The sequence below is a fragment of the Ambystoma mexicanum genome, chromosome 14 (genome assembly GCF_040938575.1).
Source record: "Ambystoma mexicanum isolate Mex_15411 chromosome 14, UKY_AmexF1_1, whole genome shotgun sequence".
NCBI classification, from domain to species: Eukaryota; Metazoa; Chordata; class Amphibia; order Caudata; family Ambystomatidae; genus Ambystoma; species Ambystoma mexicanum.
Window position 1 is genome coordinate 176125041 of NC_090940.1, and position 16998 is coordinate 176142038.

The window sequence follows — 16998 nt, forward strand, 5'->3', positions numbered from 1 at the left end:
CAAGAGAAGAAGTCATTCTCTTGGCATCCTAAGAAACCTGAGAAAGACCCGGGGAAGGGAAACATTCCCCCAGGAGGTTTTTAAAAAACTTTGTGAAGATAAGTGACTTTGTTTTCTTTATACTCTGGTCTGGTGGAATGTCAGTCCAAGAGAACTTTTGAGACTTTATTTTGATGATCTGCCTTTGATGAAGGACATTTTGTTTTTCCTATAACTGAAGGTGGGAAAAATCGGAGGGGGAGAGTGATGGGAGAGGGGGCGGGGAGAGAGAGAGAGACTTCTGAACTGAGATCATCTTTTTTTTTTGTTGTTGATTTAAAATGTAAGGGAAGGAAATAGGTTTGTGACACAATGGTGGACCATTTACTTTTGCTGAGCCCTCCTGACGGAATCCTTAGTTTATTTGAGGCAGGGAAACCCCTCTTAGAAATAGGGACAGTTGGGGTTTTCCTTTGGTTATCAATAAAAGTCTGTAATCAAAAACATACCACCTGTGTGTGTAAGTCTCCTTCTTCTGCACCCTTCCAAATCGTATACGGAAAAATAGACCATTTCCTATAAAATTACACATAAAGTACTATTAGGGTTACATCATGCATGGTATGAACAGTAAAGGGCAATGAACAGACTCTTTCCACTCCCAAGGTAGCAGCATGACTATTACCTTGTGGTGAACTTAGTACCTATACGGCTGTGGGAAGGGGAGAAAAGGGGAACTATTTAAAACCGTAAAAATGCGTTTGCATATTTCTAATCAGGGTTGCATAAAATGCCATGGCAAGAATAGTCTCTTTAATCCCTACGGCCTCTACTACATAGTAAAGTTACACAAACACATGTAGACCATATACCAAATATAGTACCAATAGTGATTGGAGTACATTTCCCAAAAATGCCACCATAAATCAGAATTGTCTTAGACCAGCCAGTATAGTGTCATTACATACCTCAAAAAGAATGTATTTCTACAATGTAACCCTATCTAGAAACTATTTTTGTTTGTTCCCCAGTCATGCCTGGAAACATTTTTGTGTTTAGTGTGTTTCAGTAAAATACAGTTCACGCAAATACATATGTTACAAAATAGATTTCAACAATAAATAATTACAATTCCAGATATTTTTCAGTGTATCTTATAAATCAAGACAAATAATAAAGTTAATTTGATAGCTATTATATCAAAATATATTAGATTGATGTCTACCAGTTAAGACAGCATTATTAATTCCTGCACGGCTTCCCATAGGTTCTTCATAGCAATTATCATAGGTATTGTGTTGCCTAGGATACATTTGCCCCAATAAGCAGAAGTTTTAAATGTTTTGATCTTGTAAACAAAGGAACCAAGAAATTCATGTTTCCCGTCTAGTCTAGGACATTGCGTAAGAATGTTTAAGCATTTCAAATTTACTACTATCAAGACCTATACAACATACTCGATTATTCCTAGATATATTCAAGTGGGGACCTATTACTTCCAAACATGAAAGTTTATTAAACCTAGCCAACATAACAAACACTCCCAGACCCCAGACATTTAAGTAAGACTGAGGTTTCCCTGGTGTATAGGTTTCCAGAACATTCTCCTCTAAGTTATCACAGAAGTCCCATAAGAAAGAATTCTTATGCACTTGTGCAATTAATATATGCAATTTCAAATTCCAGTCAATGGCCCATTGTATTTTCTCAGCATAGGCAATGGAGGATTTAGTATGGCCTTCTAATTTCTTATTTTCCCCTTCAGCCAATTGACACAAACTGGTATGTAATTCGGTAGGCCAAATATGTGCCTCAGCAGTGTGCCTAAGCCATTTATGGCCAGGTGCAGCCAGGATTCAAAATAGAAGGAACCACACTTTGGTTGTAAACCACAATTAGTTAATTTGTGCTATATCCATGATGCGTGTGCATAAACCTCACAATGGACCCCAATTTCCTATGTGCTTTTAACTCAATTGAGTTCTTTAATTCTCTTGCTGATTTTTTGCAAGAGAATAAGGAGCCCAAATATATTAATGTCCTAGTCTGCTCAATTGTGATATTTCTCACACATAGAGTTGTTAACTTGGGGAGCTTTTTATGGGCCACAATACATAATTTTAGTTTTCTTGGGATTGATCATCCGGTCATTAGTCTTAGAAAGTTCAGAAAAAGTGGAAATTGCCCTGTTAAGTCCGATTTGTGTGTGGTCCATAATAACTGTCATCCGCAAATGACATCATAGGAAAGTATTCAAAACCCCGTTTGGGAGGAAGCATTCTACATCTGCTTTAAATTTCAGGAAGATCAGCCATTTAGAGGTTTAAAAGAAGGGTTGTGAATACGCTCTATTTAAACCCTCTATTTGTTTTTATCAGTCTGGTAAATTGTCCCATGGCATTAAGGTAAACCCTAACTGCAGTGTCAGAGTGTAACTGATGTTTAGTCCCCCAGTTTCATAACTTTAACCATAATTTGGTTCCATTTATGCTGTCAAACACCAGAGTATAGTCAACATAAACTACGTACAACAGCAGGCCTCTACCTACCTTTGCTCAACTGATAAGTGTACGTAGAATCAACAAATTATGAACAAACGATTGAGCAATTGCTGCGAAAACCTGCCTGTGTGACATGTAATATTCCCTTCTCATGTACCCATTGTTTAAGAGCTATAAATAAAATGGCAGCAAAGACCCTACTAGTGACATCCAAAATAGCCAAATGCTGATCGTTATAACCAGAAACGTGATGGGTGGAAGATTTTGAATTACTCTGAACCACTGCCACTGCTCTGGTCAAACTTGCACACCACCATTTTTTAGCACATCTGCGCCATTGCAAAAGGGGCCCAGCCATATGCAAATCAGTCAGGTAGTGCCACCAATGGGAGCAGCCCAACCCAAACCGCTAGGACAGGTCCCCTCAGCACGGAAACACAAGCAACCCCAGACATGTTTCGGCCTTTTTGGGCCTCATCAGTGAGGTGCAGCTTGGTTCCCTAGGGAGCAGCGTGCAAGGGACCCAAGTCTGGACATACCCTCGCTCACATAGGGAGACACACTATAACCAAAAAAGTTATGGGTGGAAGGTTTCAAAGTAATCGGAACCACTGGCACTGCTCTGGGTAACCTTCCACGCCACCATTGGTATGGCCACCAATGGAAGCAGCCCAGCCCGAAATGCTATGCTAGTGCCTGACTTATTTTCATATGGCTGGACCCCTTTTGCAATGACGCAGACGGATAAAAAAAAAGTGGTGTGGAAGGTTGCCCAGAGCAGTGGTTTAGATTGATTCAAAACCTTCCACCCATCACTTGTTTGGTTATAGCAAAAGCTGATAAATAACAGGATTGTTTCTAGGACTAGATTTATGAACTGCTATCAATAAGGAATGCTTCCAGGAAGGAGGAATCTTATTGTAAATTGTAATATACACAAAATATTCATATAGGATATAAGCCAAGTATCTGAATCATCTTAATCATATGTGTGATACTATCAGGGGCAAAGGCACCTGATTTCTTGATGGCTTTTAGTAATAATTCAACATAGTCTATGTTGTAGTTTGAGATGTCGTATTTATTCAAAGGTGCCTTGAACTGTTGCACAAAGAGTATGAGTTAAATTTCAGTAACCATCTAGAAACAGTATGCAAGTACACTTCTATAGCAGCAGTGCAGTGATGTTATACAGTTCTATCTGTAGTAAATCCGAGGTAAAATTTAAAATTCCAGTCATTGGTAGAAAACTCGGGGTCCCAGGAAAAATGTCAATGTTCAGCCGTTTGCCCTTTAAAATTAACTTTAGGAGGAGTTTTAAGTTGTAGAACATGCTGAATAGGATTAAACGGGGCAAATCCAATGCACAGATCCTCTCTTAAAAGCTCCACCACTACAGAAACCAGGCGACCGCTGGAACGGTGTAAGAACCAGTTGAATGGAAGTCTGGTTTCTTCCATGAGGCAAGTCCAGGACTCGGTAACCAGGGACTTTCTCCACAGACCAGCGATGACTCAAAACAAAAATCTGCCTTCCTTGTAGGATGAGCAACCAGTCTGGAGCAGAAGCAGCGACGAGCAAGGCATCTGAAAGACTGAAGAATCCAAACTAGCGGATCTGGGCTGCTTCAAAAGCAAAATGTAGTAGTTACCTGAGAGCAGTTCCATGACGAGGCAACGGCCGAGGCGATGCAAGGTGGTCCGGGAAGGAGCCGAGGCGGAGTAGTTATGTCAAACTACATTTCTGGGAAACTGAGGCTTTTTACTTCGAGGTGTGAGGTCAAGGAAGATTGCACTGGTAAGCACTATCAAAGTTCCCAGAAACAGTCTCTGCATGTGACAGCCAGTCCCCGTCGCAAAGAGGACCGGTGGAAGAGAAGAAACAGCCCAGGAAGTCCTCCAGCAGCCTAAAGAAGTAACCAGACCAAGAGACAAATGACTCCGGGCTCAGCTTGTATGACCAAACCGTGCCCTAAAGCCTTCCAATCGCACACTAAGCAGACACAAAGGTTTTGGCAGCCAGCTAATCTTGTTTACAGATAGGCTTGCTTTTTTTAAAAGTGGTATGTCAGAAATTCAGTCCTGTAATAAAATGAGTGTTTCCCACCTGAAATGTCAGCATACAGTAGATTTTCCATAAAATTGCTTCTATACAGTAGTAAATTAGCCAACAAATCATTGAATACCTACTTCTCTTTCAGTAGAATGATGTAAAATGAACTGGCTGGGTGTCCAGTAATTTGGTTGTAGTCGGACTGTAGCACTGCAGTGTCCACTGAGAAGGCTTTTTAAAAAGTATTTTTATATGGTGAACCTTCAGCTGAAGGCACCCTGCTGCCTTTAGTTTTGTATTCTCCGTAGCTAAAAGATAGCGAAAATAAAAAGGTGTACAAAATTCAAAGCCAAAACAAAAGTAGCCAATTAACTAGAGCCAAGTGTGTAAAAATACAATATCAAAGCGCCCAGCCCAACTCACAATACAGACACTAACCAGATAAAAGACATGGGAGCATAAAGGTTTTTATTTGCCATACTACAAGAGTAACCGTTGTCCATGCCCTTAGGAAGAGAAATCCCCCATCCGAAGAAAATGCATGATTGACTTGCTTATTATCGATATCCAATCGAGTTTGGCTCCTTGTGTCCCAGGATCTATCAGCCAGGTGATCAATTTCTGCCATAGTCCACTGATTGATTCAGGACAATCGCATCGTACATTATGCAGACTCAATTAGATCCTATGGTGTAGTGGGAGTGAATGCAAGTGAAACCGTATGGAAGTCATATGATTGCATTTAAATGCCCCAAACACCAAGTAAACAGATGAACTCCTTCAGGGGAACAACTCTTTTAGAAAAGGCTGCAAAGCACCAACCATTCACATCAGAAGTCATTATAAGTTGTCATGCTATTCCACTAGGCAAAGTCCTCAAATCTTGAAAAAGATAATGAAAATTATACAAACATCATTCATTTAAAACCTTACACTCCACCAGCAAGTGACAAATGGTCTCAATAGTTCCATCAACCTGACAGCACCTACAACCTCTAAGCTGACGCTCAACCCCCTCCCTAGCCCTCAATATTTCTCCACTCGGGAAGAGGGTGAGCTGTAAGTGAAGAAATCGAGTTTTCCAAAAGGGACTAAGGAATTTTATCAAATATTTTGGTAGTACACCCAAGGGCCTTACATCAATTCTTAATCTCACCAGAACTTAACCCGTAGCTCTGAAATTGGGAGATAAAAAAAGAGGTTTGATTCTTCGTAACCAAAACCATTGTTAGATGCAGGCGTTCACCAGCTTGGGAATGTTCACACAGAAATTAGGAGAAGGATCGAGACCAAAGAGCTGACCAATTTAATCAATACAGAAGATGAAAGAAGCCACGGTAAATGTTTTCTCAGAATTGGCCTTAGTGAGTGTGTCAATAAATGTTGAAGGGTTTTTGGAGTTTATCCCCTGAGAAGAATCTTCATGAAAATTAGTTGAAACATTTCAGGGGGGGGGGGGACGGTAAAATCCATACAATTTACGATGCGTTCTGTAGAGGAACAAATGAAGGAATAATCAAAGTACATTAGTTTTTGGTGCGTTTCCAAGAGGCCAACTCTAGTTCTAGAGCCCAACCCGCACATTTACATAAGTACAGATGAGTCAATTCGCTTATTATTGAAAAACATTCAATAATTTCCATCCCATTTAAACATTTATAAAATGCCTTTTTGTTCCAGCACAGTAGAACCTTTATTCTTTCTCGAGAAATATCCTCATGTTCACGCGTTTTGAATGACTGCAGTGTTTGCCCGTTTTGCTTTCAGGTTAGCAGCTTGTTCACAAGTTATGGAAATGCAGTTACTTTAGCCACCATCGGATGGAACCTCGTGACGTAACCTAATCCCCAGTTTTCTTTCCATTTGCGTCCAAAAACGTGTTTGAGTCAGAATCTCCCACCCCTCACTTTAATGAAGGTGAGATAACGCCAAAAAACACATTTTTGCTTAATTCTTTAGTAAATTCCCACTGCATCAAAAAGGAATCATAATTACGGGTTTATTTTAATTGTACGATTAGGTTTGGCTGTGCAACTACCATGGCATTTTGAAATAGTCATGCCAGAAAAGTACAAGAGGATTAACCTTTAATTAGCATGTCAGTGCAGGCTCTTTGCAGCAGCATGAACAGCTGCATCAGACCACAGCAGTCTACTGCCCGACCACCAGACAGCCCTTAAGGGAGCCATTGTATCCCCCTTTTCCCCAATGTTCTCATGGGAAGTTATTCAATTAAGTGGCCACGAATGGAAGCATAGGGTTGCATTCGGCTCTGATGCTGAGGGGTCACGTTACAGCACCAGAAAAGGTTCTTTGAGAAGTATACACTTAGCCTTTCCTACCGGGCAAGAATAATGGGTATGCAACGTTCTACAGAGCTGAGCATTCCGCTACTGAATCTTTCAAATTGACCACAATTCTCATACGTTTTGTATCTCATCTTTCATGTCTGCCACCTGGCTTCTGTAGAACAAAAAAGATGTCTGTGCACATACATTTCCCTACTGGTGCATCAGTAATGGAGATAAATCATATGTCCATTTTATAAACTCTCTTTACTTGTTATATCCCCATTAAATAGTGCGAGGTGTTGAGCAAGCCATGCATTTCAGAGGTATGTTGCATATTTCCAGGTACAAAGTAAGTCGAAGGCTCATACCTCACTGGCAGTAACCACAAATGTGAGATCCCGAACGCCAAATTGTGCAATCCCCAAAGGTACTGCCCTGCCAGCAAAGCAGGTGCTTTCTGAGTTCACTCGGAAGGAACAGATCAGTGCATCATGTTGTCGTCCCAATGTGCTGCAGAACTCCTTGACACTTTTTTTTTTAATGCATGTTGTCCCTTTTATTGTGCCATTTGGCCACTTTAAAATTCAATGAAATGCTAAGTCCTGGGAAAACTCCAATAGAGACGAGTTCACCAACAGTTCACTGGAGTATTTTGCTCATCATTATGCTGGCTATGCCCAAAGAAAGCTCACATATAGGTCCATCACTGTATGCCAGCAATGCTCATTAAAGCACACTTCCATGCTGCCAGTGTCCAACAATGTATGCCTGCATAGCCACGTAAAACACAGATACATACAGCAAAGCCCACCAATACGTTCTAACATTGTCAATATTAAAACATATGTTCATGCTGCCTGTGCCCATTAAATACATGGCTGTATTGCTGTGCCCACCGATATATGCCAATGTTTCTCTGTAAAACACATGTTAATGTTGCCTGTGCCCAACAGTTTATGCAGCATTGTTGTATAAAAGAATGTTGTCATGCTGCCTTGGACAAATAAATGCCGTCATTGCTCTATAAAACATATTTGTATGCTGCCAGTATCCAACAAAATAAACCATTCCCGCAACTATAAAAACCTGTTTCCACGCAGAACTTTGCAGTGCGTACAGGTGTTTTACATTTACAAATAATCGAAATGTTTGTAGAATCTTTGCAAATTCAAAGGCTGCATACAGTTTTATGGGACGTGGAGTGTTTGGAAAAAGGGAGAGGTGGTGCCCAGGTGCCACTGCAAATAATTGAGACATAATTTGTCAGGAAAAGTAGAGGGTGCGGTTAACAAACTCTCTGTAAAGGGAAACTGAACAACCGTGAGTTCAACTGGGGAAGGAAGAGACCTACTGTGCGACTCGAACAACATTGCCCTTTGTGTGGAGGTAATCGAAAGACGAGCACTGTGCTCAGGTGCACAAAGATCTCGGATTAACAATTAGCTTTTTTCCACCATTCAACATGCACATGGCATCGTCCACCATCTTGATGGCTGCTGCCTAGATACCATGGTGCCAACTATATCACGATTGAGAAGAACAATTGTCTTTGGGTAGATCAGTGAAGTAGTACATAATTATCCAGACATTTGCCAAAAAAGGGCAAAGCTGTGATGGCAAGCACATTTAGATGACAGGGTATGTTTCTATGGTATCCAGTCTTTCCATCGAAAAAGTTTCCAACAAAATGTTTTCCATCGAATGTTTTGCAACAAATTCTTTTCCATGGAATGTGTGTGTGGGATAAAGGGTTCATTTTGTTTGGGGTGGGTTTTTAAAGGTAAAAAATAAATTACTAAAAATGTATTTGATGGAAAAAAAATTAGTTACAAAACGTTCGATGCATTTTCATTTTTCAATGGAAAGGCCATAAACCGGTTTCATTTTGATTTTAGACGTTGAACCTGATCAGCTTTAAAGAGGGAATTGAAATTAGCCTGTGAGACCAGAGTTAAAAAGTTGTTGCTATATAGCGGTAAGAGATGCTACAATTCATTAGAATCACATACTTGAAGTAAATAGGTAGTTGTATTTGACAACAAAAAGGAGATCTCTCTTAACTAAGAAAAACGTGAATTCCTCCTCCTAAAGGAGTTTGGTTGATCATGGGTGGAGTAAAATATAATGATCAAGCATAATTAAAAAGAAATCTTTAGAAAATAATGCCTAATGTATTGTACTTGTACCCGAGAAACATAAGAGTAGGTGTAATGTGATTGAAGCATTCACCAAGGAAGAAAGGCAATTTGTGGCATAAACTATGCTTTTTCTAAATTACTGTTGACATACAGAGTGTGGTTATTTCTTGACCTCAGGGGCTCCTTTACTTCTCTGCAGTATTTGATGCTTATGATCACCTGATGCTTGTCCCCCCACTACCCTAATCCCGCCAAGGGTTGTTCCTCATTCTACATTTCCAGGATTTGTTCTCAATTCCAGAATATCTATGTAAAATCATGTTAAAACGGCCGTTCTTAGTGTTTCCGATTCTATAGCTAGCCTAGCCCTCCAAATAGGCACTCTAGGTCAGTTGGTGGTGCTCACATCTGGGCAGAACAGAGCTGATGGCCCTTTATGTGCCTTGTGGAGCCCTGGCACGAACAAGTCCGGGCTTGGCTCCCCAGAAGAGGATGGCACTTATCTTGGGGCTCACAGATCTCTTCACTTGATAAGGACATTCACCTGGCATCAATGGATGGTGCCTCGGCCCATGGACAAGACCTTGGTGGTCTTGCCCGTGTTCTTAGAGCTCTAGCTCTGTCAAGTTCGAGAGCTTTATGACAGGACAGGAGCTGGTGCCCCTCCTGGGCCTCATGGAACTCTTCTTAACAACTTAATATCAACATGAGTGTACTCACAAATCGTCTATTCCTTGAACTCCAAACTTAGATGAACACAGGAACGTCCCCCCAGTCGTCTAGAGACCAGAAAACTGGGCTCTGTGCAACCCAGGGTGCTACCCCCTGGGAAACCCTCTTGGGGAATAAAACCCGCATGATTGAGGTTGAAGATGCTTCAGAGTTCTATGTTGAGCCAGAGTTCCAGGATAGCAGAAACGGTAGTAAGTTTTCCAGCAATTCAGGTAAAACGTATTGCGGCCAAGATCCACAGTCTGTTGAATCAGAAACCAAAAGAAGGCAGAGCAACCCAAAGAAGCTGGAAGGGTTGCTGTAGGGAAACCTTGCAGCGGAAAGTAGGTTTTCAGAAAAAACAACTTCAGTTCCAGACGGTCACAGCTGTCCGCAGCGGAAGGGAAAAGGAACAAGGAAGAGAAGAAACAAGCCAGCAGAAGCGCCGTGAAAGAATGAAAGGTGAGCTGTGGGAGGATGGCAGAGTGAAGTGAATGAGGAAAGGAGCTGGCAGAAGCGCCGTGGAAAAAAGAAAGGCGAGCAGTGGAAGGATGGCAGAGCCGCGGGAGGACGGCGGAGAGTATAGAAACAAGAAATGGGCGGCCGCGGACAAGGTAAGCAAAGTACGAATAAATCTAGATTGAAAATAGACAAAAGAACAGGAGAAGGGCAGGAAAGGAAAAGAACGTTGGAGTAAGGTTCCAACGTAGATGGAACACGAAGCGAGGAGTACTGAGAAATGAAGAAAACGGAATTCACAGGTTTTCCAAAATGGGAAATGCAAACGCGAGAGAGAGCAGGAGCAATGCTAATACGGATTAGACAGAGTAGCAACACAATTACCTGTCTTCCCCCGCTGCAGATATAGAAGTGAAGGGAGCAGTTGACCTGGCTCCTCCATCTTGGATGGAAGACTAGACTGGTAACAACTGAGTAGCCGCCATCTTGGGTTCCATTGTGCATAACGAGGATGATGAATCTTCCAGTGTCTCCAGAAGGACCGAGGGGTACTTCTGACAAATCTGCCTTGGGTAGGGAAATACACCTTCCGCCTATGGGTAGAATACTTGCAGGCTTAGTGGACTTCAAACTCTGGCTATGGAGAGGACAACCAGTGTTTGTTTTACATTTCACACTTTCCATATGAATTTGTAGGAAAGTGACAGGCCTTTGTTGTAGCCTGTATACCACAGGTGACGGGGGACCATGTGCACCAATGTATCCAACCTCATTATAGGCCTCCATGGAGAAAAACTTCAAACAAGCCTCCACTAGAATTTCCAGAGTTACATGGCCACATGGTTGTACCCTTCTTTCCAATGTGGTTTTCAGTTCCTGCCTCGGACTGATGCATACCGTTTACTGGGGAGAGGGGTATCTCCTTGGGAGTCTTAGTCAGCCTTGCATTCCCTCTTTTGCCCTCGGCACTTTTAGTCAGTTGGTGCTGTACACAAGGGGTGTGGATCTGGAGCTCTCTGCCTACCCCATGGACTCCTGACAGGGCCTGGAAGCCTTGGCTAATGCTTGGGGATTTTGGGATGGTTTGTGATGACCAGCAAGATGCCAGTCGCTTAGGATGGCAGTGGACAAAAACTCCACCCCAGCAGTTTCGTTAGTGACGTTATTACTTGTCTCACAACGGATTGGTTGACTTCAACAAAAGTAGGAAAACAATTTTTAAAAAAATAGTTGATTTAACCTCATTCATTCATATGTATGCACCAAGAGTAAGTGGATCTGGAATAGAAGAGCAAATTCTAGAGGCTCTCCTGATGGCCAGCAGTGGAGAACAGGTGGCAGGGTAGAGAAAAAAATAAAGTAAAACAGGACATCAGGAGATTAGTGGAGGTAGTGTACTGGAGCCAGAAGAAGTGATCCCGATCACCTTACAATCACATTACATGCCTTTATTCCATTCTGTGGAGGCTTGTCTGGCAACAAGTGCTACTTCTGATTTGTCATTTTTAAATCCAGGTCTGCAAGTCCCAGAATACAAAGAAAAATCTTGAGTAATCGTTTGCTGAATAACAATTTGCATGTACTGAAAAAACAAAACTGGAGTCATCTTGCCTTAATATTGGTGAAGCTCGAATATCTCTTTATATTAATACCAGGAATTATTACTATAAAAAATGGGCAGAGAGGCAAAGTTGTACAAACATTTGACAGGTGGTGGGATTATGGCACCTGAGTTAACTGGTTTCCCTAGGAGCATTGGGCACCTAGGGGGGATCAAACTAAGTATATGTCCTGTGCAGGCTGATAATGGCATTATATAACCAGTTCCCATAGACTGTCAACGCCCTTCCTGAATCTGCACGTCAGTCATTAAGTACCAATTGTCTAAAAGTTAAACTTGCAATAATTGCAAACATATAACACTTCAGTGCAATTGAGCCCTTATTGTATCTCTTGTTAAATGGTTGAACTAGAAAAAAGTTATTGCATGCAGATTATTTTTATTTTACAATGATGGCCTGTATGGGTGTTTCCATCTGGTTTTCTTGGCCAATCATCTTCTGAAAAATAATTGTAATGTAGTGAAACAGCAAAAGGCTCTTTCTATTACACATAATTAATAATGTGTGAGGGAAAATGACATGAGCTAGCTATTTGGGGGAGCGGTTCAAACCCACAGGTCCAGCTGCTGCTGGCTTCCCAGGCGAGCATACTCGAACATCTGGTCCACCAATGCTCTGGCAAGGAGTCGTGCCAGAGAACCATTAAAAGTGGATAGTAAAGACGCACTGTCTTAGATTTAATGTGATTCATCAGGACATCTTTGCACCCATTTCATAACAGTGTGGTTTTACCCAATGTAGACGAGTGCTTAGATTTCTGCAGTTGATTCCCTATGTCCAAACTGCCTGGGACCTTCAAGTTTATTTAACCATGTCTATAAAACAGGTTTCATATGGCATGAATTATTGTTTTTGCCGAATACTGTTTGTGTTTTTATTGAAATTAATAATATTGCAATGTCTGTTTTGTATATACCTTAATAACTTCCCAATCTTATTTTATGTGTGTGCTTTCTTAATGATTACTGTAGGTTGTTTGGACCTACATTTGCTTTGTACTAGCATCCTTTAATGAGTTGAATTCAAATAGTTGGATTTATTGATTCGTTATATTTCTACATTTTAAGTTTTTTTAATGGAAGTAGTTATGTTGACTGACGGGCATCTAAATTTTCAGCCCAAGATGGCCAAAGACATTGTGGACAAAACATGTATGTGCGGACATGAGAACCCCTGTTAAGTGACAAGGAGACACATAGTGGTGAAACAATAGAAGGTGCAATGCACTGCTGTATTGGTCACCTCTCCAGTATATTGGGAGGCCAAAATAGTGACATGTGTGAATCGATCGCTGTTTAGGGTTGAAACTAAAAAGCAATACATCATGATATTGTTCACAAGTACAACATCATAAAATTGCTCACAAGTACAGTAGACTTCAGACAAGAAATGTATGTATAACTGATCATGGCCTATAGTATCCTAGGCATATGAATGGAAACTCGCATGAGTTATGGACTTGTTGCCTATTTCAACAGTGCTTTACTGTACATGCCCAGAACAATCATAAACCGCATTCATTTTTTAATTCCTTAATTGCTTGCAGTATTTCTGTCTGTCTGAAAGGTCCTATGTGAAAAGACCTAATTTTAAAGGTCTCAAGAGAAAAAGACTGAAATACAATGCCCGATTTTCTTTTGATCGTAAAAACAGCATTGTGAAGGTCTTTTTCTCCGGAGACCTTTAAAATGCGTTTTTGGAAAAAAAGATATGGGGAGGGGGGGGGGTTCAACACTGAGCCCCCCATTGTTCCTCCCCACACTCTACTGCTTTCAGCCCCCACGCCCTCCCCAAACCAAAACACACACATATACACAAGACACACGCACCCACACATTTACCCGTCCCCACCCTCCTCTTCCGGGTCTCGAATAGCCTGTCAGCCCCTGTGCGCACTCGTGTGTGGAAGGGGTGTGACAGTTTGATTTAGAAAGACCGCTGTGTGCAAGCACAGAGCGGTCTTTCTAAATCAGTCTTTTAGTGAAAAGATCTTTTCACTTAAGACCATTCGAAAGTAGCTAAATCAAGGTACCATGAGTTGATCTGAGTCCTATAGGTCTCGCACATTACTGTATGCCACTCCATATGCGTGCATACATCCAAGTAAACGTCTGGCACAGCGGTAGTGCGCTCTGTCTGACCTGAAGTCCCGGAGAGTAAGCACTAACCTTCTACAAACACTCCTTCTGAAGCAAGACCTCAATCTCCATTCCACTGTTTGAGTCTCTTTGGTCTTATGCAAGTGATCTATCATGCAATCCGTTCTTTGGCAATTACCACCAACTAGATATTGTTTGTGACCTTAGGTAAGGGGGTTATATAACGTGTTTAAAAACGATTGCTCCACCTTAAGCCTGGCGTCTAACTGGAGCAATACACCAGCCAAATAATAATGCAGGTGCGCAAGCTGAGCTCAGGGAGGAAAGAGACTTCCTGCAGAAGGGCAATCATTTGTGTGATTCCAGTTTTCATTCAAAATAAAGTCTGAAAGTATGGCCTTATGATCCTTCTGACTTCTTTTTATATTTTTCAACAGTTGCTGTTGGAAATGTTACCACAGGTTTAAATGACTTGTGGTGGCCAAGCATTTATAGCTAGACAACATTTTGATCTTATGATTTTGATAGGTTGTTCACCCACTATTGGGAAACATGAGCTGGGTTTAGAATTTGTAAGAGTTCATTATAATCCTATTGATGTGCTATTGTAATACTAATCCTGCTCAATAAGAGAGGAATTGCAGGTTCAGACATTTGTTTTCAGTGCTTAGCTTAGCGTTTATCCCAATATCTCATTCCCAGGCTTTCTAAAACGTTTTGCCTTCAAACCGCTTGTTAGAAACACCTTATGTAGTTTAGATATCATCTGTTTCCTATTCTATTACGGGCTAGCTTAAAGAATTTTTCAAATGGATGCTGGCACTCTGAATGTGTCTGGACCTATGGGATGACCCTGTACCAAACTGGGGGCAAAGGCCAGGCGAACAAGCAATCATTGTAGCCATATTTCTTCAAGATTTCCCATCAACTGGTGTGGCTTCTGTAGGGGTGTATAAGGAGGAAACTGACACATAGATGGCTTGGTTGTTGGCATAAACGTTTATCATACCAGAAAATGAAGAGAAAACCTACCTCTCCCTAACTCTAAAGCGGGGGGGGGGGGTTCCCTACCGCAACTAAAAAACTAAGGATTCGGTCAGGATGGCCATGTAAATCAAAAAGTCCACCGTCCTCTGTCCAAAACCCGACTTTTGTCCCTTAAACATATAACTAAAGAGGTAGTGTATCTTCTTGGTCCAGTAGACTGACTCCCTTCTTCTGGACAACGGATCACAGTTCCAAATGTAGGTGGGAACTTTTTCTGAGGGAATGACTCCCTTCCCCATATCTCAGTCCCTTTCCAAAGTACAAAACAGTACCAGGTTGAAATGTCAACAAGCAGTAATGTTCTCAGTTCAATTCAAAGGGGGTAAAGTTCCAGTTCAAACATCTACATTACTTGTTGTCCATAGTTGTTTTTTTTCTCTATTGGAATCCTGGAGAATGCCTTCTTTATCCAGGTATCTTGTAGACTTAATTACCAGGAGAATGACTCCCTTCTCCAGGTGTCTGACTCTCAGTATTTCTTCTCCACACACAGCCGGGGGGGAATGACACCCTTCCCCCTGGCCTGCCTTGGCTTTGTTCTAACACTCTCTTGGCCTTTACTTTCACAGTTCACAATACCAGGGGAAATGACTCCCTTCCCCTTCCTATTACAATTCACAACAGAAGGGGAGGTGTCCTTTCCCCTGGCCTTTCTCAATCATGCACTGCCACAAAGAAAATAGTTTACAAAAGTTCCTCTAGGCTTTGGCAGACCTGGTTCACTCTGCTGCCAGGTACTGCCATGGAGAAGATGACTGTGAAAAGTTCCTCTAGATTTTGCCAGACCTGGTTTGGTACTGCCATGAAGAAGACTTAATTGACTCTTTTTGCTTCTTGGGTGCGGGTCCCAGAGCTGTATATGTGGCTCTTTACCAGGGTTTCCTTCTCAGCCCTGCTCCATATTCTTGGAGTTTTCCACAACTCTGTTATGTCAACCTTCCCAGCAACTCAGATACCCTTTGGGTTCTTGCTAGCTTCCTCCAGTTGGTCTGGGGCTCTCCGGGCTTTGGTTTTGGTCACTCCTCACCCCTCTCCCATCCCCAGGTTCTCTGCTCTTCCGGCTGTCTGCAGTGACTCCACAGCGTGGTTCTTCCCTCGTGTGAAGAGCACTGTAGAAAATACAAGCCGTTTTATAACTGTACTGATGCAACGCAAATAGACTAATCATAAGGCTGGCTATACGTAGTGAATAGACTGCAGCCAGTGCCACCATTATATAGAATTCTGTACATTCAAGGTCACAATTTTAGTAAGCTCAACCCCATGGGCAAAGGAGGATTGATGGCTATGTGTGTGTAGCAGCAAAGAATAGCTGAAGAACGAAGTGAAACTGAGAAAGGCTGTCTGGCCTGATGTGAAAGGCTGAAGCGGACAAGAACCGGTGATCTATTGGAAGCTGACCCAAGGTACAAAGAAAGAACACCATGGCTGCCAAGTACTTCATTTAAGACAATTAAATGCTATAATATGAGTCGATTCACGTTTCCAGTCACGTGAGCTGGGGATGAAAATTGGAGGTGGGCATGTTGCACCAGACTGGAGATAGTGTGTGCTCACACTCCTATATATTCTCAGGAGCAAGAAGCAACTACAAGGCTGACTTCAGAGGCAATTTCATGGCAGAAGGCATGAGTGATGAGAGATCTAGGGCTAATTGGATGGGGAGACATGGTCAAGTTCACTCACTGACACCTAGGGTACCAGCTTACGTGCTGCTAGTGAGTTGAATGTTCCAGAATGGTACAAGCATGCCAATCAATTGTAGAAGATCATATAACGAGGGGCCTTATAGAGAGCCAATGATAAATCATGTATCTTATAACTGATGAAGTGGACTTGCACTAGGGGTGGGCATAAGTTGTCCACCTGACAGTAGCGACCAAATCATAATATACTTGGATGTTCCCTTTAAGCCAACCAAAATTCCCCTTAGGTTTTCTTAATTTGCCACATAGTATGAAGTCACGTATGACGAATTCTTAGTATATAAGAAATGTTTTTTATGAAATGCATGGAGCGAGCTGTACGATGTCTGTTGATGTCCGTTGTGACTCCCTGTTTTAGAAAATTGATAATGAAACAGTCGGATGAAGTCCTTT